The sequence below is a fragment of the Thalassophryne amazonica genome, chromosome 4 (assembly GCF_902500255.1).
Source record: "Thalassophryne amazonica chromosome 4, fThaAma1.1, whole genome shotgun sequence".
NCBI lineage: Eukaryota > Metazoa > Chordata > Actinopteri > Batrachoidiformes > Batrachoididae > Thalassophryne > Thalassophryne amazonica.
The window spans coordinates 37,955,328-37,978,250 of NC_047106.1; the positions used below are offsets into that span (position 1 = coordinate 37,955,328).

The 22,923-nt window shown below is 40.3% G+C and overlaps 1 protein-coding gene across 3 annotated transcripts in view; it reads right to left on the minus strand.

Moving 5' to 3' along the window:
- The window catches only part of fam168a (family with sequence similarity 168 member A), a 60,106-nt gene extending 37,866 nt beyond the window's left edge, over positions 1–22,240 (minus strand). The window contains exon 1 of one of the 3 annotated variants that reach the window (XM_034169409.1): positions 22,043–22,240. The gene's annotated coding sequence lies outside the window, so the exon portion shown is untranslated. The remainder of the gene's footprint in view (positions 1–22,042) is intronic. The other 2 variants (XM_034169407.1, XM_034169408.1) reach the window with 2 other exon arrangements.
- Positions 22,241–22,923: the final 683 nt, after the last annotated feature.

The window sequence follows — 22,923 nt, forward strand, 5'->3', positions numbered from 1 at the left end:
TATCTAATAGATTACAATTTGTTCATATAAATGGGGAATCTTCTTCACAGACTAAGGTTAATTATGGAGTTCCACAAGGTTCTGTGCTAGGACCAATTTTATTCACTTTATACACGCTTCCCTTAGGCAGTATTATTAGACGGCATTGCTTAAATTTTCATTGTTACGCAGATGATACCCAGCATTATCTATCCATGAAGCCAGAGGACACACACCAATTAGCTAAACTGCAGGATTGTCTTACAGACATAAAGACATGGATGACCTCTAATTTCCTGCTTTTAAACTCAGATAAAACTGAAGTTATTGTACTTGCCCCACAAATCTTAGAAACATGGTGTCTAACCAGATCCTTACTCTGGATGGCATTACCCTGACCTCTAGTAATACTGTGAGAAATCTTGGAGTCATTTTTGATCAGGATATGTCATTCAAAGTGCATATTAAACAAATATGTAGGACTGCTTTTTTGCATTTACACAATATCTCTAAAATTAGAAAGGTCTTGTCTCAGAGTGATGCTGAAAAACTAATTAATGCATTTATTTCCTCTAGGCTGGACTATTGTAATTCATTATTATCAGGTTGTCCTAAAAGTTCCCTGAAAAGCCTTCAGTTAATTCAAAATGCTGCAGCTAGAGTTCTAACGGGGACTAGAAGGAGAGAGCATATCTCACCCATATTGGCCTCTCTTCATTGGCTTCCTGTTAATTCTAGAATAGAATTTAAAATTCTTCTTCTTACTTATAAGGTTTTGAATAATCAGGTCCCATCTTATCTTAGGGACCTCATAGTACCATATCACCCCAATAGAGCGCTTCGCTCTTTGACTGCAGGCTTACTTGTAGTTCCTAGGGTTTGTAAGAGTAGAATGGGAGGCAGAGCCTTCAGCTTTCAGGGTCCTCTCCTGTGGAACCAGCTCCCAATTCGGATCAGGGAGACAGACACCCTCTCTACTTTTAAGATTAGGCTTAAAACTTTCCTTTTTGCTAAAGCTTATAGTTAGGGCTAGATCAGGTGACCCTGAACCATCCCTTAGTTATGCTGCTATAGACTTAGACTGCTGGGGGGTTCCCATGATGCACTGAGTGTTTCTTTCTCTTTTTGCTCTGTATGCACCACTGCATTTAATCATTAGTGATTGATCTCTGCTCCCCTCCACAGCATGTCTTTTTCTTGGTTCTCTCCCTCAGCCCCAACCAGTCCCAGCAGAAGACTGCCCATCCCTGAGCCTGGTTCTGCTGGAGGTTTCTTCCTGTTAAAAGGGAGTTTTTCCTTCCCACTGTCGCCAAGTGCTTGCTCACAGGGGGTCGTTTTGACCGTTGGGGTTTTTACATAATTATTGTATGGCCTTGCCTTACAATATAAAGCGCCTTGGGGCAACTGTTTCTTGTGATTTGGCGCTATATAAATAAAATTGATGAAATTGATGATGATGATGAAAGAGCGCACGCATGCACACACACACATACTTACTCTGAACTTTTTAGAAACCTTTCAACTGTAAAATAAGCCGTAAATTTCTAAATGTATCACCAGCAACGCTCACGCGACAAACTGAATTAATATTGAAGGATTTTAATGGATATTTTTTCCCTTTCAGTGAACAGAATCTCTGTTCAGCTGTCCTCCTCAGCTGCGATCTGAGCTGGCATTTCAAAGGGTTTCACAGCCTCAGGACTTGAAGGGGCTACCTTTTCAGCACATTTTCAGCAACAATTCAGTTCATTTTTCAGAAAATCCATGCGGGATGAACAGACAATTTGAACCCGAGAGCCAGGCAGAAAATTTGCTGCTACCTTGAGCTTCGAACACTGCGGAAGAGAGCTCTCTCAAACAGCTCAGCTCCAGACCCCCCCCCCCCCCCGCCAGCAGCAAACAAATCAGAAAGCAGCAGCAGCAGTTCAGAGGTTTCACAGTGACTCTTCTCCGGTGTCGGAAAAAACATCGCGGGTTGGATCGGTATTTTCCAATACATGAATTACGCTGGTATCGGAAGCCGATCCAGATACCTGATTGGATCGGTCGCATCCTTACCAAAAAGTACATGCACAAGCACATGCCTTGATTGTTCAAGTATTGCATGAGGAGTACTTGCTCTTTTACACAAGAACCTGCCCTACAATAGCGAGTATCATATGCTATTTCAGATCTAGGACACTGCTATACACTTTGGGACAGTATCACTCATTTTCTCTGTACCTGCTACTTCTGCTTTCTAAAAATCACCTAATCAGTCACACACCACACGGGTATCCAACCCTACAATGAAACAATACTGTACAATCCGGCCAACTGAAAATTAATTTAATACACATGGTACTGATATTCTGAGACATATGGATAGATCTAACAGCCTATTGAATACTTTGTGTGGTAGCTTCTGGTGCTTTAAGTTGAAAATCTGAACTTTTCCACAAAGTCTTCTCACTGCAGCACCTTTTCAGGCAGCCAATCATATGTAGCAAAACTTGTCACCCTGACGGAAGAAGCTTATATTTGTTTTTGTCTGATTTGCTAATTTGTCACACAAAATCTACCACATCAGGAAAAACAAACAAACATAAAAAAAAAATCAACACCTATCTGTTACAGCAGATTGTGGACAGATGCTACACAGACAGAAAGAAAGATGGCTGATTTTTTTTTTTTTTTAAGATAGTCGTTAGCTGTTTATTGTTGCCACGAAAAAAAAATTGCGATTGCAGTCACAACCTGTACTAAATTATTTTAATTTACAAGGCAGGGTAACTTGCATTGCTTTGTTAAGGCAGATACTTTTTGTATTAGTAAATGTTTACATCTTTATTCTATTTTGCTGTTAATAAAGTATTGTAAGGTTAAGGTGTCAGTTATTATACTCTTTAAACTGACAGCATTATCAAATTATATTGTGTGATAATATAGATACGAACCAGTAAGGTGCGAATTGTGATTATATTTATTGCCATATCGCCCAGCCTAATGTGAATATTATACATATGAATATATGACAGATGCTGTACAACTGAAATAAAGGCTGTTGAAAATAAACCAGTGCTTCATCTACTTATGAATATCATATAAATAAAGTAAAATACTATGGAAATAATTTAAACAAATACATTTCAGTTGAATGCGGTATTCTTCGTATTCCTCTGACACAGGCTTTCATTCAAAATGATGCACTCAAAATGTGCAATTAATAATGTAAAATAAGAGCTACACTGAGACTAATAGAGGGAATACAGTTGTTACTAAAACACTCAACTTAAAATGTTTTTTTATTTTATTTTATATGTACAGTAAAGCATAGGGATGGGTACTGATAAGATTTTAATCGATATCGATGCTATTATCGATTCCACTTGTGAATTTTCTTTGTACTAAAAGTAGGCTTTACAGGTTTTTTACGTCAACAACATTTTAAATTGGTCACTTGATTCTTGATCTCTGGACATAAATAAAAAATAAATAAAATCTGTAGTTTTTGTCAAAAGCATTTCCTTTCAGACATTTTGGCATGAATGTCAGTCCAAACCTCTGAGCTGAGCTCAGTCGGCTGCTGCACGTCAGCGCAGGACACCTCGTTTTGTTAGGAAAAAACGTTTTGATCAATTGCAGTTTGTTTGTATTACAACGTTTGGAAAGAGGTGTCATTTGTTTTGCTTTGAAGTTATTAATTCCGGCTGGACTCTATCATTCTAACTTGACTCAGCAGAGAGCCACGCAGCGTTTGGAGCTGTGTGAACAGAATGGAGGACAATTCTCATTTCTTTCTCACAAGACAGGAGTCCCAGTTAGTGACTTTAATCCACACAAAAGTGACTCACGATTGACATATTCAGGGATGAAAGTGGTGAGAAAAAAAAAAAAAGGCTGAAACCCAAAATTACCCCCCAACACCACCCGCACGAAAATGTTTGAATTCTAGAAGCTCTGAAATGCAATCTGGGGCTATACCAGACAAACTGCAGTGAGTGCAGCATTCATTTTGTTGAGGAAAAAAAAAACCCAACTTTCCTTATTCAAATTCATTCCAGTAGTATTCTGCTCTTACTAGGATGCAGCAGTTTTTTAGCTTGGCAGATAGTTGTGGAGGAAATTAGTGAAGAATTTAATAAATTGAAAATATGGTTTGACCGAAACAAATTAAATAAAACAGGGATGAAGTGGAGGTGTAAGAGTCACTAGGTGTTCACAGAAAAGTTATTTATTTCTATATGTATTTATTTTCATTGTTAGTTGGTTTTGTTTCATCAGGTTCTTTTTGTCTCTTTCCCTAAAATTGTATTGTAGCATTACTAGTTATTATGAGTTATTATTACTATTATTATTGCTGCTACAACCCCTGGCAGTAATTATGGAATCACCGGCCTCGGAGGATGTTCATTCAGTTGTTTAATTTTGTAGACAAAAAGCAGATCACAGACATGACACAAAACTCAAGTCATTTCAAATGGCTACTTTCTGGCTTTAAGAAACACTATAAGAAATCAAGAAAAAAAGATTGTGGCAGTCAGTAACGGTTACTTTTTTAGACCAAGCAGAGGGAAAAAAAAATAAATAAATATGGAATCACTCAATTCTGAGGAAAAAATTATGGAATCACCCTGTAAATTTTCATCCCCAAAACTAACACCTGCATCAAATCAGATCTGCTCGTTAATCTGAATCTAAAAAGGAAGGATCACACCTTGGAGAGCTGTTGCACCAAGTGGACTGACATGAATCATGGCTCCAACACAAGAGATGTCAATTGAAACAAAGGAGAGGATTATCAAAGTCTTAAAAGAGGGTAAATCATCATACAATGTTGCAAAAGATGTTGGTTGTTCACAGTCAGCTGTGTCTAAACTCTGGACCAAATACAAACAACATGGGAAGGTTGTTAAAGGCAAACATACTAGTAAACCAAGGAAGACATCAAAGCGTCAAGACAGAAAACTTAAAGCAATATGTCTAAAAAAATCAAAAATGCACAACAAAACAAATGAGGAACGAATGGGAGGAAACTGGAGTCAACGTCTGTGACCAAACTGTAAGAAACCGCCTAAAGGAAATGGGATTTACATATAGAAAAGCTAAACGAAAGCCATCATTAACACCTAAACAGAAAAAAACAAGGTTACAATGGGCTAAGGAAAAGCAATCGTGGACTGTGGATGACTGGATGAAAGTCATATTCAGTGATGAATCTCGAAGCTGCATTGGGCAAGGTGATGATGCTGGAACTTTTGTTTGGTGCCGTTCCAATGAGATTTATAAAGATGACTGCCTGAAGAGAACATGTAAATTTCCACAGTCATTGATGATATGGGGCTGCACGTCAGGTAAAGGCACTGGGGAGATGGCTGTCATTACATCATCAATAAATGCACAAGTTTACTTTGATATTTTGGACACTTTTCTTATCCCATCAATTGAAAGGATGTTTGGGGATGATAAAGTCATTTTTCAGGATGATAATGCATCTTGCCATAGAGCAAAAACTGTGAAAACATTCCTTTCAAAAAGACACATAGGGTCAATGTCATGGCCTGCAAATAGTCCGGATCTTAATCCAATTGAAAATCTTTGGTGGAAGTTGAAGAAAATGGTCCATGACAAGGCTCCAACCTGCAAAGCTGATCTGGCAACAGCAATCAGAGAAAGTTGGAGCCAGATTGATGAAGAGTACTGTTTGTCACTCATTAAGTCCATGCCTCAGAGACTGAAAGCTGTTATAAAAGCCAGAGGTGGTGCAACAAAATACTAGTGATGTGTTGGAGCATTCTTTTGTTTTTCATGATTCCATAATTTAGTGATTCCATATTTTTTTTCCTCTGTTTGGTCTAAAAAAGTAACCGTTATTGACTGCCACAATTTTTTTCCTGATTTCTTATAGTGTTTCTTAAAGCCAGAAAGTTGCCATTTGAAATGACTTTAGTTTTGTGTCATGTCTGTGATCTGCTTTTTTTCTACAAAATTAAACAACTGAATGAACATCCTCCGAGGCCGGTGATTCCATAATTTTTGCTAGGGGTTGTATTATTAATATATGAATAAAAATAATTTAAAAAAATTACAATTTGACTCTTTTACGATAATGAACGCTGAGCCATTAATTATTATACAGAAAACAAATGCACACAAACGTGCTGAGATGCAAACAGCTTAATGCTAACTTTAACACTGAAAACGCCATAGACATGATAACACTTTAGCATTGGTCCCATTTTTAAGTTATAGAATACATCTATTAACTGTTTCAGAAGACACTGACAGGTCGGTTTAACATAAAAAGGTAAATATTACTCACAGACATATGCTCTTTAGGGTTTTAGCGGGGAAAAATTACGATAAAGCGAAATAAAACAATGAACCAACGAGCCAGCAGATCAAAGCACTGCTTCGATCTGCGAATCACTGCTGCGATTGATTCAAGGTTCAAAGCAATGCCACGGTGCAGAAACAGTTGATTACAGACCGTTGCAGGGTCTGTAATCAATGTAGAGAAATGATCATTTTCCTGACAAACACCCCCCAAAACAACGGTCACTCTGAAGGGCCGTTAAGGGAATCATTAAGCAAGGTTATTGATGTTGGTGGATTGAATCATTTCTTAAAAATACCCGAAAGGAACTGGTTCCCAATACCCATCCCTAGTTAAAGCAGCAAGAAAACTAACTTTAGCAATTACCATTGATTACATAAAAATGACGATTTGCATGGAATGCATTGGTGCATTGCACTTTAAGCAGGAAAATAACTCTTTGAATGATGCTGGATCTGATTTATCTGTTCCAGTTTTCTTCTTTTCATGAAACATGGCTGTGGTGTACCCTAAGTGCTTAAGTGTCTGTTTGGCCATGAGGCTGAGCACAGCATGCACCATGCACTCAGAGCAGTTTGGCCCACAGCAGACGAAATGCTGCAACTGCATTCATGCAATATGCTTTCTATATGGAGTTACAGCCATGTTTATTTGTGCTTTCAAATGTAACTGCTGGGAAACAATTACAAAATAACATTTTCTGATTGTCTGCTTTGTCAATGCTAATGTTGCTTCTAAAAACAATGTAAATGTTCAAGGGCACCATCACATTCTGTGACGTTATTCTGTAATGACATGAAATGCTGTAAAAAAAAAAAAAAAAAAAAAATCATCCATCTTTCTGTTAAACCAAAACAGAGGAGGAGTGTTCAGTGTGTTACTTTATCAGGACTGGGCAAAAACACAGATCAACTTTTGTCAGTTACGTTGTCTTTATTCACATTACTCCAAATTAGAATATTAACATCTGCTAGCACCCATCAAAAATGTGTGGGCTGGGCAAGAGGCACACGCACTGTAAGCGCTTCATTCACTGATGTGTGATGATCAACTCATTAAGTGGTTCAAACCACATGGGAATGAAGTAATGGAAAGGCAGCAGCCTGTTAGAGAGCCACCGACTCTTAATATTAACTTCGCATTTTCTAGTCTGACAGTTTTATGGCTGTACTGTGATGTCCATTCATAAACATGAGACTTAGCTCAGCCCACACGCCGTACCAACATTTCCCACTTTGCCCAACAATGGCAGATGGGTTTTCAACAAGCGGTAAGCTTCGATGGTCTCAGATGGAACCCTACTGGAAAGAAAAAAAAAGTTGCAGTTCCTTGAGTGTGACCTCTTGAGGCTGGCTCCAGAAGTGCGCAAGTTCAAATTCAACTCCATGTTAAAATGCCCATCTTTAGAGCGGAAGTAGACATGTTTACAGTCTGGCACAAAAAACAGTCTTAGTCTGTATTGATAGTTTCCTGCTCTACAACAAGTATACGCAGGGTGATTTTTATTCCTCAAAGTTCTTAGTTTAAGCCACATACTTAGGTATAATTGGGGGCTAGGTCGATGTTAGTGAGTGGCTTAGCCCTGCAACTCCGCCAAGTCATAACGTCCATAACTCAGTGTCTGCTGGATGCAACAGTTAGCTCTTGTCATGGGAATAGTTTCTTACAAACACTTGAATATAACATACTAAAGGATCATCTAAGATGTGCCTGCTGCAATATTCGTGCTGAGCGAATGTCACATTTTATTTAATGGTGTGTTAACGGCGTTAGCACTTTTAACAGCTATCAGTAGCTGTTTCAGAAGCTTTTCATGTCATTATCTGGTGTTTAGAGCAGAATTTCAAGGGAAAAAATGAATTTACTCCATTCTGGAATAAGGATGTAACATAAAATTTGGAAAAAGTGAAGCACTGTGGATACTTTCCGGGTGCACTGTATAACACATATAAGCTGTCTTTATATAGAATCAATTACATTTTGAATTATGTGCACAGCTTTCTTGTTCAGATCACAAGGTATGTCTTCATACAAACCCCCATGTCGAAGGTTGTAATGACATACTGTTGACCTACTTTATGTGGCCTCTTCTGCTACTCACAACAGTTTTAATGTGGTTAATGACAGTAGTAATCCAATGTTATATGTCATAGTAAATCCCAGTATATTTACTGTTACCAGTTATGTTTTGTAATCCTAAAATTTCCAATGATACCAAATTTATAGGGTCGGGGTTGGGGGGGCAACATGGGATCATGCTGACACATGGTCTATTTGTGCAGATTTTTGTCCTGCAAAACTCCTTTACCCATTCAATAACTGTGTTCCTTGTCAGCCGATGTCCGCCAGAAACCTTTGTGTATGCTCAAACCTTTGCACAGACATCACAGCTTTGACGGTGGTTGCACTTTTTTTTTTTTTTACTGTTTGTCCTCTACTTGCTTTTTTACTTTTACAATACTCATGCATTTATATCCTGTGGCTGTCTGATGCCTCAGACTGGTCTTCTGATTGGCCAAACATCTGATGCTGGGTGTGGATCATGCAGGAGCGCGCAAAAGGACACATCCCATCGCAGCAACATGCAGCATGGCTGTTCATTTAGCCAAGGTCAGACTGAAGAAAAAGAGAGTTGCTGAGTGCTTTTTTAAAATCTTAACGTGAAGTACCTGGCACACTCTCTCGGTGAGAAAGTGCCATAAAGAAAGAAGGCTGCTTGCTGTCCTCGGTGCTGGAATCACAATGAACACTGGCACAGTGAGGATGTTGTCAGCACACAAATGTAGATTAGATTAGACAGAACTTTACTGCTCCCTGGGGAAGACTCACTCAGGGAAATTGAGGTTCCAGCAGCATACAGGGTAAGAAGTACACAGTATCAAAAGTGAAAGTAGTCAGGTGAGGTCTGTAGTGAGAAAGTATGATGTCATAATCCCAGAACGAGTCAGATTATATCCACATTTGCATTCATACATCAGGAAATGCCCATCAAATTCAGCTCCCCAAGCACACTTTTATGTCTTGAAACCGGGAAAATCATTCTGCTTAATGCAGCTCTTTGTGCTGCCCATGGAAACGTGACTTCATCCATCCATCAGAGCACCAAATACACAGAAGACCCAAGAATTATGCGATTTTGACCCTAGACGTCAACTGTAGTAAATAAAATGTATAATACACAAACAAAAATAGTTACTTTAGCAGCTTATTTAGCCAGTCTGCTCAGTCAGTGCTGTAAAAAAAAAAAAGAAAAAAAAAAAAAAAGAAACACAGCACCTGAACCTGAGCACCTGAAAACTCAAATGTGAGCCTTCAACTTTATTAAACTGAATTGTAAATATGAGGCACTGCTGTTTCAGAGAAATACTTTCTGGAAGGTATCACGTACCTCTGCTCCAGCATGTGTAGCATGTTCCTGAAACCTGTATTTTCCACAACACTATAACGCTGCAGGTCTTTGCAAATAAAGTCCGGAATCGATTTTGTGACGTTTCGCTTTTTCAGAACTGCTGGGTAAATTGGAAAATGCTGCTATCAGTGACTGCTGGTAGAGTCGAAGAAAAGCATTTCACTCTCTGCTGGAGAAAAGCGGTAACTTTTACAAACCTGGCTGATAAACGTAGTCTAAAATAAAACATTCAAATTTAGAAAAATATCAATATTTTTGTTTTTAAAAAATCTATTTAAAAATCATAAAAAATTGTGATACTTATGTGAATTGATTTTTTCCTCCCACTCCTAATTTCTACTCACAACACTTAAGACACTTTACCATTAAGGATACGAAGCAATAAAGTGTTTCAGGTGTTATTTTGTTCCATTCTTAAGCTTTGGTCCCACTGAATAATAAAGCGATGAATAATGAGCGACGCATGGATTTGTCAGAAATTTCAGTGATTATTCAAATAATGACCCACGCATATGAACATTGCACAAACAATTAAAAAAAACACTGAGTGAGTGCGTCAGCGCACACAGCGCAGCTCATCCGATTTAGTATAAATGAGATGTTAAATCTATCATAAACATACTTTTAAAGCTAGTCAACAGATAGGCTGTGATGTCAATTTGGGACAGGGTAAAGGCAAATAAAATGGTGAAAATATGCAAAAGAACATACTAATACAATACATATTAAGCTGAGTAACATCAGTATTAAAAAGCTGGGTGACACATTAACATGTATATAAAATATATAAAATGTATATAAGCAGCAGTATTAAGCACAAGCAACAAGACAAGAGTCCCAGTTAACACCGTGGTACGTATAGAGTCAGAATCAGTAGTAGTTTATTGCCATTGCCAATGAACAGGATTCACAGACTAGGAATTTGCTTCGATATAATGGTGCAACATTAAACAGAGAACAATATAAAATGCTAAGATAAAATATACAATATGTGCCAAAATAAGAAAATATAAGATAAAAAATGACATATGAAATATGAAAGTCTGTGTGCAACAGAAAAACAGAAAGAAAGAGGAACAGAAAAAAAACAGTGCAGTGGGAGGAGTGCAATTACAACCAAAGTACATTTTCTAAAGTGACCCGTGATAAAATGATAAAGTGACAGAGTTAAGGTTAAGGTGACTGAGTTATGAGGAGTTCATGAGTCTAACGGCAGAGGGGAAGAAACTGTTCTTATGGCGGGAGGTTCTGGTCCGGATGGACCGTAGCCTCCTGCCCGAGGGGAGTGGTTTGAATAGACTGTGTGCAGGGTGAGAAGGGTCAGCTGTGATCCGACCTGCTCGGCCCAGAGTCCTGGAGACGTGCAGGTCGTGGAGAGATGGAAGGCTACAGCCGATCACCTTTTCAACAGAGGCCACAATGCGCTGCAGTCTGTGTCTGTCCCTGGCTGTGGCCCCGGCGTACCACACTGTGATGGAGGAGCAGAGGATGGACTCGATGATGGCTGTGTAGAACTGCACCATCAGCAGGACAGGCAGCTTGGCCTTCTTCAGCTGCCGCAGGAAGTACATCCTCTGCTGGGCCTTCTTGATGAGGGAGCTGAGGTCCTGGGTGATGGTGGTGCCAAGGAAGCGGTTACAGTCCACAGTGGTGATGGGGCTGTGGCTTTCCTGAAGTCCACGATCATCTCTACTGTTTTCTGGGCGTTGAGCTCCAAGTTGTTGCTGCTACAACAGGTCACCAGCCGGTCCACCTCCCTCCTGTAGGCAGTCTCATCCCCATCCGAAATGAGTCCGATGAGGGTGGTGTCATCCGCATACTTGATGAGCTTTACGGAATCATGGCTGGAGGTGCAGCAGTTAGTGTACAGGGAGAAGAGCAGAGGGGAAAGGACACAGCCCTGTGGAGATCCTGTGCTGAGAGCCAGAGTGTTCGAGACATTCTTTCCCAGCCTCACATGCTGACTCCGGTCCGTCAGGAAGTCTGTGATCCACCTGCAGGTGGAGTCGGGCACGTGGAGCAGAGAAGGCTTGTCCTGGAGCAAAGCCGGAAGGATGATGGTGTTGAATGCAGAGCTGAAGTCCACAAACAGGATCCTAGCGTAGGTTCCTGGGGAGTCCAGGTGCTGCAGGATGGAGTGCAGGGCCAGGTTTATGGCGTCGTCTACAGACCTGTTGGCTCTGAAGGCAAACTGCAGGGGGTCCAGGAGGGGGTCGGTGATGGACTTCAGGTGGCATAAAACCAGGCGTTCGAAGGTCTTCATGACTACAGACGTGAGAGCCACAGGCCTGTAGTCATTAAGTCCAGTGATGCATGGTTTCTTGGGGACTGGAACTATAATGGAGGACTTGAAGCAGACTGGAACATGGCATGACTCCAGGGAGGTGCTGAAGATCCCCGTGAAGACTGGGGCCAGCTCATCAGCACAGTGTCTCAGGGTGGCAGGAGAGACACAATCTGGGCCCGGGGCATTACGTGGATTCACCCTTTTGAAGTGTCTTTTCACGTCCTCCTCTTGGACGGAGAGGGCAACGGGGGGAGGTCCATGGTGTTTGAATATCCAGTTGTGTGGGGGGTGGGGAGGTGTGAGTCCTTGTCTTCAAAGCGTGAATAGAAGTCGTTCAGGTCGTTGGCCAGCTTCAGGTCATCAATAGAAGGAGGTGCATTGGGCTTGTAGTTGGTGATCTCTTTCAGCCCCCTCCACACAGAGGCTGAGTCGTTGGCAGAGAACCTTTGCTGCAGACGTGAACTGTACATGGATTTAGCCTTTGCCACCTCCTTGCTAAATCTGTACTTTGCACCTCTATAGCTGTCTCTGTCTCCTTCTCTGAAAGCCACCTCTTTCTGCTGACGGAGCTGCGGGAGTTTAGGTGTGAACCAGGGCTTGACATTGTTATATCTAACCCTGGTGCGCTGTGGGACGATGCTGTCTTCACAAAAATGAATATATGACGTCACAGTGTCCGTGTAGTCATCTAGACTGTCTGTTGAAGCCTCAAACATATCCCAATCCGTAGTGCCCAAGCACACGCGTAGCTCCTCCACAGCTTCATTGCTCCACACTTTAGATGTCCTCACAACAGGTTTAGAGAGTTTTAGTCTCTGTCTGTATGCGGGGATCAAGTGGACCATCACGTGATCTGACAGTCCCAAAGCTGCACGGGCCACCGCGCGGTACGCACCACTCACTGTCGTGTAACAATGATCTAACGTGCTCCCTTCTCTGGTCGGGCATTTAACAAACTGTTTGTATTTTGGTAATTCCTGACTGAGATTCCCTTTGTTAAAATCACCGAGAATTATAACAAGAGAGTCCGGAAAGTCTGGAAAGAGTACTGGACATTAGGGTTGAATGATATTGGGAAAAACTGACATTGCAATTTTTTTTTGCCCATAGCGATATATGTTTGTTTCCAGAAATATCTCCATCTACACAAATCCACTGAAGATGCTGTAGTACATATCCCAGGCATGCATATGGCAGTGTAATGTTTCCACAAAAAAAAAAAAAAAAAAAAAAAAGAGAGAAGATGGGAGCATGCTCATAAGTGCTGTAAGGAGCTAATCAATGCCTCAGCAGAAGCTAGAACGTTTATGACCTGTTTCATCCTTTCAACCAGACTCATCACAGCCCGCGGAAAATATTTATCCACAGAAGACACACTTGTTTTGGAAGATGCCATTTGGAAATACTTTAAAGTGGATATGACACCTAAAAATGAGGTAAAACTGATATAAATATCAAAATATACATACAGTATAGTAAGTTGAAAGTGGTTTTAATTATTATCACTGAGAAATAAAGTTTGTAGTTTCTCAAATGTGTGTTTCTTGGAAAGCGCGCTGGCAGTGTTCCATCAGCGGTCACGTGATGCCGTGACGTCACAATGTGTAGAGTCACGTCTTTGTCTGTTTGATTGACAACAGGAACAGATAGACCTGACTCCTCTTCAAGTGTGGATTATTTCTGACTCGGATCCTCAGGATGTCGCAGCAGTGATCAGACCCTACAGACTGGAGCCGTATCTTTTGGATGAATATTCAAACCAGGAGCATTCTGGCAGCGAAAATAATGCCGACGGTGTTTATGGCGGAGCCGAAGCAGAGGCAAGAGACGTGCCAATTCCGATGGATTTTGAAAGGCTGCAGAATATGGAATGGTAAGGGAGGCTTTGCTTTTTGTTGCTGCTGTTTATAACACTCTAATTACAGTGGTCCTTCATTTATCGCGGGAGTTACGTTCTAAAATAACCCGCGTAAGCGAAATCCGCGAAGTAGTCAGCGCTATTGTTTTGCAATTATTATAGATGTTTTAAGGCTGTAAAACCCCTCACTACACAGTTTATACGTCAGATTTGGCGCAGCTCCGCACAGCAGACAGGAGGGCAGTGTGAGTGGCCCGCTGCTGCGTTTACCGAGCCCACAGACTCAGTAAGCACATCGGAGGCAGTGAGAGCAATCGCGGTGATGCCGACCGGTGCCGCGACCAGCCCGCCTGATAAGGATGCAGAACACAATGCGCCATAAAAAAAAAAAAAGCATGCAAAATTGCACTAAAAAAAAAAACAAATCTGTGAAACTGCGAGGCCGCGAAAGGTGAACCGCATTATAGCAAGGGACCACTGTATAGCATTTTCGATTCTAGCGTCCGTTTACTGCCTTAGTTATTGTTCCGGAGCCGTGATAGTGTAGCGGTTACTTGCGGACCACCGTCATTACCTTCGGGTTTTTGCCGTTTGAGTGCCTGGCATTGCATTCATCCTTGTTTAGTTATGTTATTTTCACGAAAGAATAGGAAATAAACGGCGAAAGTTTTGAGAAAGATCGCCGAAAACAACAGTGAACATGCCGCCGCCGTGTTTACTGCACTGATATTTTTACAAGTTCCTTGACCATTTCAAGATTATTGTGAACATATTATTTGGGGTTGACATTTTATGTGTTCCTGTGAGCGGTGAGAACATGGAGACGGTAGAGGAAAGTGTCTGCTGTCGGGAGCAAATGCGTGTGTGCGAGCGGCAGCCTGACATTTCGTGCATTTCACAACACCGCGGCTTTCTATCAATCTGCCTGGAATTGAAAAAGCTAAAACCTTTCGCCATTGTGTTTGTGCAATATGCTGCAACACACTGGTCAGGCATATCGACAAACAAGTCCCTGAGAGTTGTGTTTAATCAAAGTTTCTGCCGCTAAAAAAAGTGCAAACAACGGCGGCGAAGCACGCAAGCCGATATGGTCTACACGTAGTGACGTATTTTAGGCTTGGTGCTCAGCGGGAATCTGGTCACGGGGCGTGCACATTTTTCAGTGGCGGGATGTTCAAATGTTATATATAACGGGAGAACCGCGTCCATTTTCCCAAAACGCTTAGGTTGACCGAATTATATAACCTTTGTTACATGTAATAAGACTATGTTATCTTTAAGTATCATATCCACTTTAATTCCTTATCGTGGAAACCGCTTGTGAATAAAGAGCATTTTTAAAGAAGTCCTTCTGTGTTATAATATGGTGCTCTGGGTACATTTCTCAGCCTGAGTGAAGCCACTACTTTGTCCCGCCTACAAGAAGAAAAAGAACATTTTAAAAGCTGAAAGTCTTTGTGCAATTACTTTATTAGCATGACAGCAGCCTCTTCAGCTTTCCGCTCGCAATGTAAAATTCCATTAATGATACACCAAGACAAAAAGTATGTTAAATTATAGTGACAGCAACAAGTCATTAATTATGAGTAACTGAAGTTACAGAAGCAGGGCTATAACATCATCATTTCAGAAATGTTCCGTATTGCTTGTCCACACGGAGACACAAACCCAGCGTTTTCAGATTTATCCATTCTGGAACCAGTTTTCAAAAAGTACCTCTTTTGGCAACTGAAAACAAGACAAGTTGCGAGAAAGCCACCTGCTTTTTTCCCCCCCTTCTTCAGCTGAGAACATGATTGATGTGTGCAGTGCAGCGAGTGAGAAGGTGCATATCACACACTTGCATTACCAGGATCATTTATTTGAGTTTATATAATATATGGATTTCATTCATATGTTTTTACGTCAGACATGCTTGAACCCTCGTGCGCATGCGTGAGTTTTTCCATGCCCGTCGGTGACGTCATTCGCCTGTGAGCACTCCTTGTGGGAGGAGTCGCCCAGCCCCTCGTCGGAATTCCTTTGTCTGAGAAGTTGCTGAGAGACTGGCGCTTTGTTTGATCAAAAGTTTTTCTAAACCTGTGAGACACATCGAAGTGGACACGGTTCGAAAAATTAAGCTGGTTTTCAGTGAAAATTTTAACGGCTGATGAGAGAGTTTGAGGTGATACTGTCGCTTTAAGGACTTCCCACGGTGCGAGACGTCGTGCAGCGCTCTCAGGCGCCGTCGTCAGCCTGTTTCAAGCTGAAAACCTCCACATTTCAGGCTCTATTGATCCAGGATGTCGTGAGAGAACAGAGAAGTTTCAGAAGAAGTCGGTTTCAGCATTTTATCCGGATATTCCAGTTAAAGGAGATTTTTTTAATGAAAGACGTGCGGACGGGTCCGTGCGGCGGCACAGGAAAAACACCTCTGTGTTGATAAACATTTGTAAAATCCAGGCGACTTTTGATGGCTTTCAGTGGAGTGAGTATATGAGAAATTGTTTAACAGCTGGACATGTTCCAACTTGTCCTTAAGGCTTCCAACAGAGGTGTTTTCCTGTGGCGGAGCGTCGCAGCGGCTGCGAGCCGACGCTGCAATCCGTCCGCACGTCTTTCATTAAAAAAATCTCCTTTAACAGTGGAATATCCGGATAAAATGCTGAAACCGACTTCTTCTGAAACTTCTCTGTTCTCTCACGACGTCCTGGATCAATAGAGCCTGAAATGTGGAGGTTTTGACTCATTTAGTGCCATTACTGTGATGTGTTTTTTTTTTTTTGACATGTTGCCATTTTGTGTTTTTGTTGAATAATCCAGTTCCATAAGCGAAGAGGGTTCGACCAGCAGCTCAACATCTGTATCAACGTCCAGCACCACACAGCAACGTGTCATCACTGGTAAGAATAACGTGCCTCACATCACCTTAACTTTCCCAAATACGATACATACAGGGTGACCCCCCCGCTCACAAAAAACAAAAACCCAGAACCTTCCCAAAGTTTCAGTTATCTTGGATGCTTTGCAAAAAAGTCATGTTCTTTCAAAATGATGCTCCAAATGGTCTGATTTGTTGGAGGATAATTTTGAAAGAAAATAATTTTTATGCAAAGTGACCAAGATAACTAAAACTCTGGGGAATGATCATACAGAGACTGAAGGTTTTGTTGTTGTGTGTGTTTTTTTTTTTTTTTAAATTTGCTTTCCCATTTCTACCTTCATTATTGTTCAGGCAAGAGAAAAGGGAGCCTGTTCCAGCAAGTGAATCTCAACATCTTGAGTGATGTTGAGGCTGAAGCTGAACTGGGCCCAGTGTGATCGACACATCTGACTGATCCTTGAGGAAGCAACGGTGGTGGAAGCTGAATTTAATCAGGCATATCTTGGCATGCTGGGTGACCTTGTGCACGCGATGCGTGACTGGGGCATGTGACCTGCGCCCCCAACCCAGACTACAGACACATGAAACTTTTGTATAGTTTGTGCTGCTTTTCTTTTTTTTTTGTATTAGCTCTTTTTTGTCGCAGTAAACAATTTGACTCATGTGACTGTATCAGAATTTGTCATTTCATGCTGAGTTAACAGTAAAAAAACATTTTGTCATTGATGTTTTGGTGCAGTGATGGTTCATTTCTAAGAATTTTTAATTTGGGTTTTGCCGCTCCAAGACACTACACACTACACCTGGCTGAATCTTTACACAGATGCTGCAATAAGCATGTCTAAACTGAGAACATAAATAAAAAGGTTTAGTCACTTCAGTGAAGGCACCATTACATCAAGAAATTTTGAACAACCAGTTTTACTGTCTGTTACATTTACATTTATGACCCCATTAAATGTAAAACTTATTTTACTACTGGATTATGCATAAACAGCTTTTCAAACTGTTAACCTTTAAATCAGTAAGCCTTCCTAACTTTTACAAATCAAACTGATGTTACACAAACATGGGGATTTTAGCAAAAAGTACAAATTTATTCAAAATTCATAGTGAAACATAACATGATGATGATGATGATGACAAAGATGTCCCATTCCATGGCATGAACCTTTGCAGCGGTGACTCTGAGAAAACCATCTGAAACACACACAGCATACATATTTTAATTAGTGCTGTCAGGTTATTAAAAAAAATAATGTAATTGATTACAGGGTTTGTGATTAGTTAATATAAATGAATCATTTAATTGCAGGTATATTAAAATACTCAGATCTGTGTGCTTGGGGCATTTAATAATCAGGTAAAGGATCAGGGTTATTTTCATTACATATCAAGGAGGTATTAAACAAGCTGTAAATTGATCTTAAATTGGGAGAACTGTCTAAGTGTAATTTGGATGGGTTAAATGCAGGCAAATTTCACTGTATGTGTAAAAGGCTATATTATAAAGAATGTCTATAAAAACAGAATTGTGGGAGTTTGGAGGCTGATTCTTTCTGCACAATATGACTCCTTTAACAATTATCTTATTAGATTTCATATTTTAAATTTGTCCACTGAACATTAAAATCTGGATGAAAAACAATGTGTTTTAAGACTGTTCGAGTTCAGTGACGACGTTAATTAACAGTCATTAAAACCGAATCAACATTTTGTGCGTGAACGTCGGTAAATGCACAAACTCCCACATTTGAGATTTAACAATAAGTTATCAAAGTAAGTTACTTTGGTAAAAAAAAAATATTGACATTAACAGGTTTATTGCTCTCAGAAACGCATCTTTATTCACAGATCAAGTCATTGACGTCAAAAAAAAAAAATGGAGCAAAGTGTGACTGAAGGCGTGATAGGTATTGTAATTAATCTAAATTAACGCTTTATTTTGACAGCCACAATTTTAATAGTTAATAGTGACAGCCTGCAGTTATTACTTATTTACGAGCTACTTAGGAAGCTAACGAATAGCTTACCGTCATGCTTTGTCTCTTTAGCAGCTTGTATCTTCTCGTCTTCATCTTCATATTGTTGTATGAATTCCCAAAGTCTTCTGTACTTCTCAAGCGTGTTTTTAAAAACTTCTTAAAAACTCACAGCAGTAAACACAGAGTCCACCACTGTTTATGTTTGTGTCGCATATAAAACGACATCACCGCAGTTTGCTCTGCTGACTTCGCCCACGTTGAAGAGGTACTATTTGCAGTAGAAAAGGACGCGCTTGGAACCAAACCGAGTAGAGCTGAGTACAGCAGAGCCGAGTAGTGCTGGAGCTTTTTAATAGAAAAGTGCCTAAATTGAGTACGCCGTAAGCCATCTGGAGGCATTTGCAGTATTCGCTGCGACGTCTCTACATGAAGTACAAGCGCTGTCGGATTAAGAGCTCTACAAATTTCTGGTGCAATTTTTCACTGGACTGAGGAAAGCAGACTGCAGTCTGTACACAAAGAAGTTAATACAAGGCATCAGGTACAGACTACATCGTCAGGACTGTTAGGTGTTACATAAAACAAATAATGAATGTTCTTTTCATTCATGCAATGGAAAGAATATTTCATGCGGTGAAAGATGGAACAAGTGGACAGTGCAGTTGAACCCTGACCTCCCCCTGCCCACGAGAGTTTTAATGCTGCGATAGACCCACAATACAAAAATAATAGCAATGCACAGTGACTTGGAGAAGTAAATTTAATCTGATTACTGATTTGGAAAGATTAACATGTAAAATTCCTCGATACTGAAAACAGCGGTCAGATTAGATAGTCCATGGGCCAAGCAGGTGTTCGGTACCACTGAAGGTGACAAAACGACACCTTGAATCCAACCTCAGTGTACCATGGCCTACACAAAAATGTATGATAGCCATCCCAGGGTGGTAGCTGTAACCAGGTAGAGGTCAATGAAAAAACAAAAAGTTACACAAAAGTTAGAATCTAAAAATGCTCCAATCATGTTGAAAACTTGATCACATCATTTGTCTGATCATAACAGTTCCAAAAAGGTATAGTTTGGACCATCTATGATGGAAAGTTCTGGAGTTAAAACAGCAAAAATGGTGACAAAGGTCAATTTCAGTTTGTACAGTGGTCAAAAGTTAAAGTAAAAAAATGATGTAAATTACTGTTTGGGTTGATAGGATTCTAATAAGGAATAGTTTGCAGCATCTGTCATGCTTAGTTATCACGTTTCAGGGTAACATATACCACCTTTCATTGAATTCAAATGGACATTGACCTTGTTTGACCTTTACTTTGGAGACCAAACATTCAACAGTCAAAACTATTCCATTTATTAATCCTTTTATTTAAACCAATAATTTGCATCATTTTCAATAATTTGCATAATTTTTTACAGAAATTGGAGCAACTTTAACTTTTCACCCCTATACAAACTAAAACTGACCTTTGTCACCATTTTTGCTGTTTTTACCTGTAACTCCACAACATTCTGTCACAAATAGTCCAAACTATACCTTTTTGGAATTGTTGTTATGATCAGACAAATAATGTGATATAATTTTCAACATGACTGGAGGATTTTTACATTTTGACCTCTGTGTAATTCTTCACCCCTCATCCCTCAGTTGGACTAAGCAGTTGAAGATGTGTGTGTGATTCTTCAATGACCCCTAGCTGGCTACAGCTACTACCCTTTACCTCCCCGTGATGGTTATCATACATTTTTGTGTAGGCCATGGTACACTGAGCCTGGATTCTAAGTGTCGTTTGGTCACCTTCAGTGGTACCAATCAGGTCAAAATTGATGACTGTCTCCTGGACTAAGAGTAACACCTACAAGCAGCACATGCTGGTAACATGTCAATGCTTGTAAAAGCCAAAATATGTCCACATTTCAGACTGCACTAATTACACAAAGACACAGATTAAACATTTATAACTGCTGAGGAAACTCTGGTTCATCAAATTTACCATCCAGGGTTTAACTGATCAGATAGGAAAATGTAAATAGTGTTGATCAAATAAGATAATTATTAGACTTTAGTGACAGTTCAAATCAAATGAAATTTTTTTTTTTTTTTTTTAAATCAGTTTGACCACCGAATTATCAGCAGATTTGTCGATCCAAATGATAGTAAGACTACAGCTAAGAACTATTTTCTTAACCAGATTTTTATTCTACATTAATTGTTTACTGGTTTGCACCTCTTTTATACGTTAAATTGCCAAATAAGTGTTAAAATGCAGTTTGTAATGCTTTTACTACTAGGAAAAAGAATCAAATTGCAAGACCATACATTAATCGTTGCAATCACAAAATTTCCCACACTGACAGTAACTGCAATGTGACTCTCCCCCAATCTAATCCTGCACCCCAATCATTCATGGTGCACAATCACCAGTGACATTACGCAGAAAACTGGAGCACAAATCAAGAAGACAACACGATGCTGATTTGATGTACGTTGTGATCATTTGAGTACAAATACTGAAATTGACAAAATAAACGTTTTGTTTGTTTTTTTTTACTAAGGCATACGTCATATATAGGCTATATATAGAACTTAAAAACGACGACTCTTTTCCAAATGGCATTTCAGTTACGAGATCGTAAAGCGTGTGGGGGATACAAATGTATTTACTAAACACGTAGTTCTATCCATCGGCGTGGCGTGTGTACTGCATTCCACAGACAGGAAAGCAAAACAGCCACGGTCACACAAAAACGATCCTACTCCAAAAAAAAAAAAAAAAAAAAGACACCATTTTGAAAATTTCTACCTAACAACTCAGAGATGCCATCTTGCCAATTATCACCAGCTAAGCTATCCGGGCATTCCACAATCGCCTGTGCAGGAATCCGTGCGGCTCACATTATCCTAAAGTTATCTTAGCTTGCCCGCTAGCCGAAAAAAAAAAAAAGACAGCCGCTAACCCGCTGTAGCATCCCCGCATCATCCCACGGCACGCGCGGCGCAAATGGCTAATTAGCGAGCGAGCTAAGCCGGACAACAACACATAAAAACAACGAAAGACGTCTACACCACTTCAGAACGCTAGTCCAGCGAAATGTACTGGCTCCCCGACAAAAAACACGGAACATCATCTCATAAAGACAACAAATAATCAGTTTTTGGAATCCGCTATTCGAGCTAACTCGTTTAGCTTAGCGAGCTAGCTCCCCACTGTAAGCAATCACAGAGGACAATTGAAAGGAAACAGAGGAAAAGAAAAAAGAGAGCGTGAGAGAGAGAAAGATACGCGCAAGTCGACACATGGACGGTCCTGCCCTCCGTAACAGCAGTGGAGACTCACCGATGCTACTCGGCTTGACGATAATACAGAGGTTTCCCGGTGCGAGAAGGTGCTCCGGTGGCTTGTCCCGTATGGATGACTGTGCTCGCTGCGGTGACTGCTGGTGGTTCAACTGCTGCTAGCGCCGCTGGGAAAACGGCTTTCACCCAGAAAAGACGGCCACGGTGTGGGGGAGGGGGATGCACTGCCCGGAGGGAGGGAGGGATGCAGAGATGCAACCAGAGGGGAGGCAAGCATGCACAGCCACTGATGTTTTATTTTTGTTTATGGTGCTTTTTAAAAACCATTTTCACGAGATTATTACATTTATTTATTCTACTTATTGTTTCTACATGTCCAATATATTTATCGTTTTTGTGAAATAAAATATGACGCAATTGTAGATGGCTAGTTAGTTGCAATAGTTTGCATAATGAATATTTTCCAGTGTGTTAAATACGTAATTGCTGACATTCACGCATCGCTGCAAGGTGCTGGTCAGTTCAGTTATTCGTTCCTTTATTTTTCCTTCTCAGCACAACTATACCATCTAGTGTTGGGAAGTAACATTTATGAATAGTGGTCGGAAGTGCGTATAGGACCACAGTGCAGACAGCCTCGTTAGCGCAGTAAGTTCGATCCTCACACGGGGCAGATGTTCTTTTTTTCTCCAAGGAATAACATACAAATAATGAATGTTTATTATTGCAATAAGAATAAGTAAGAATATTACTCGGCTGTGCCTCATTGAATGGAATGTTCTTTCACCTCATGAAAATATGCTTTCCATTGCATGAATGAAAAAAACATTCATTATTTGTTTTATATAACACCTAAAACAGATCCTTGTCATTTGATATTTTATTATTTTATAAACAAGAGAAAAGCAACTTACATTTTGG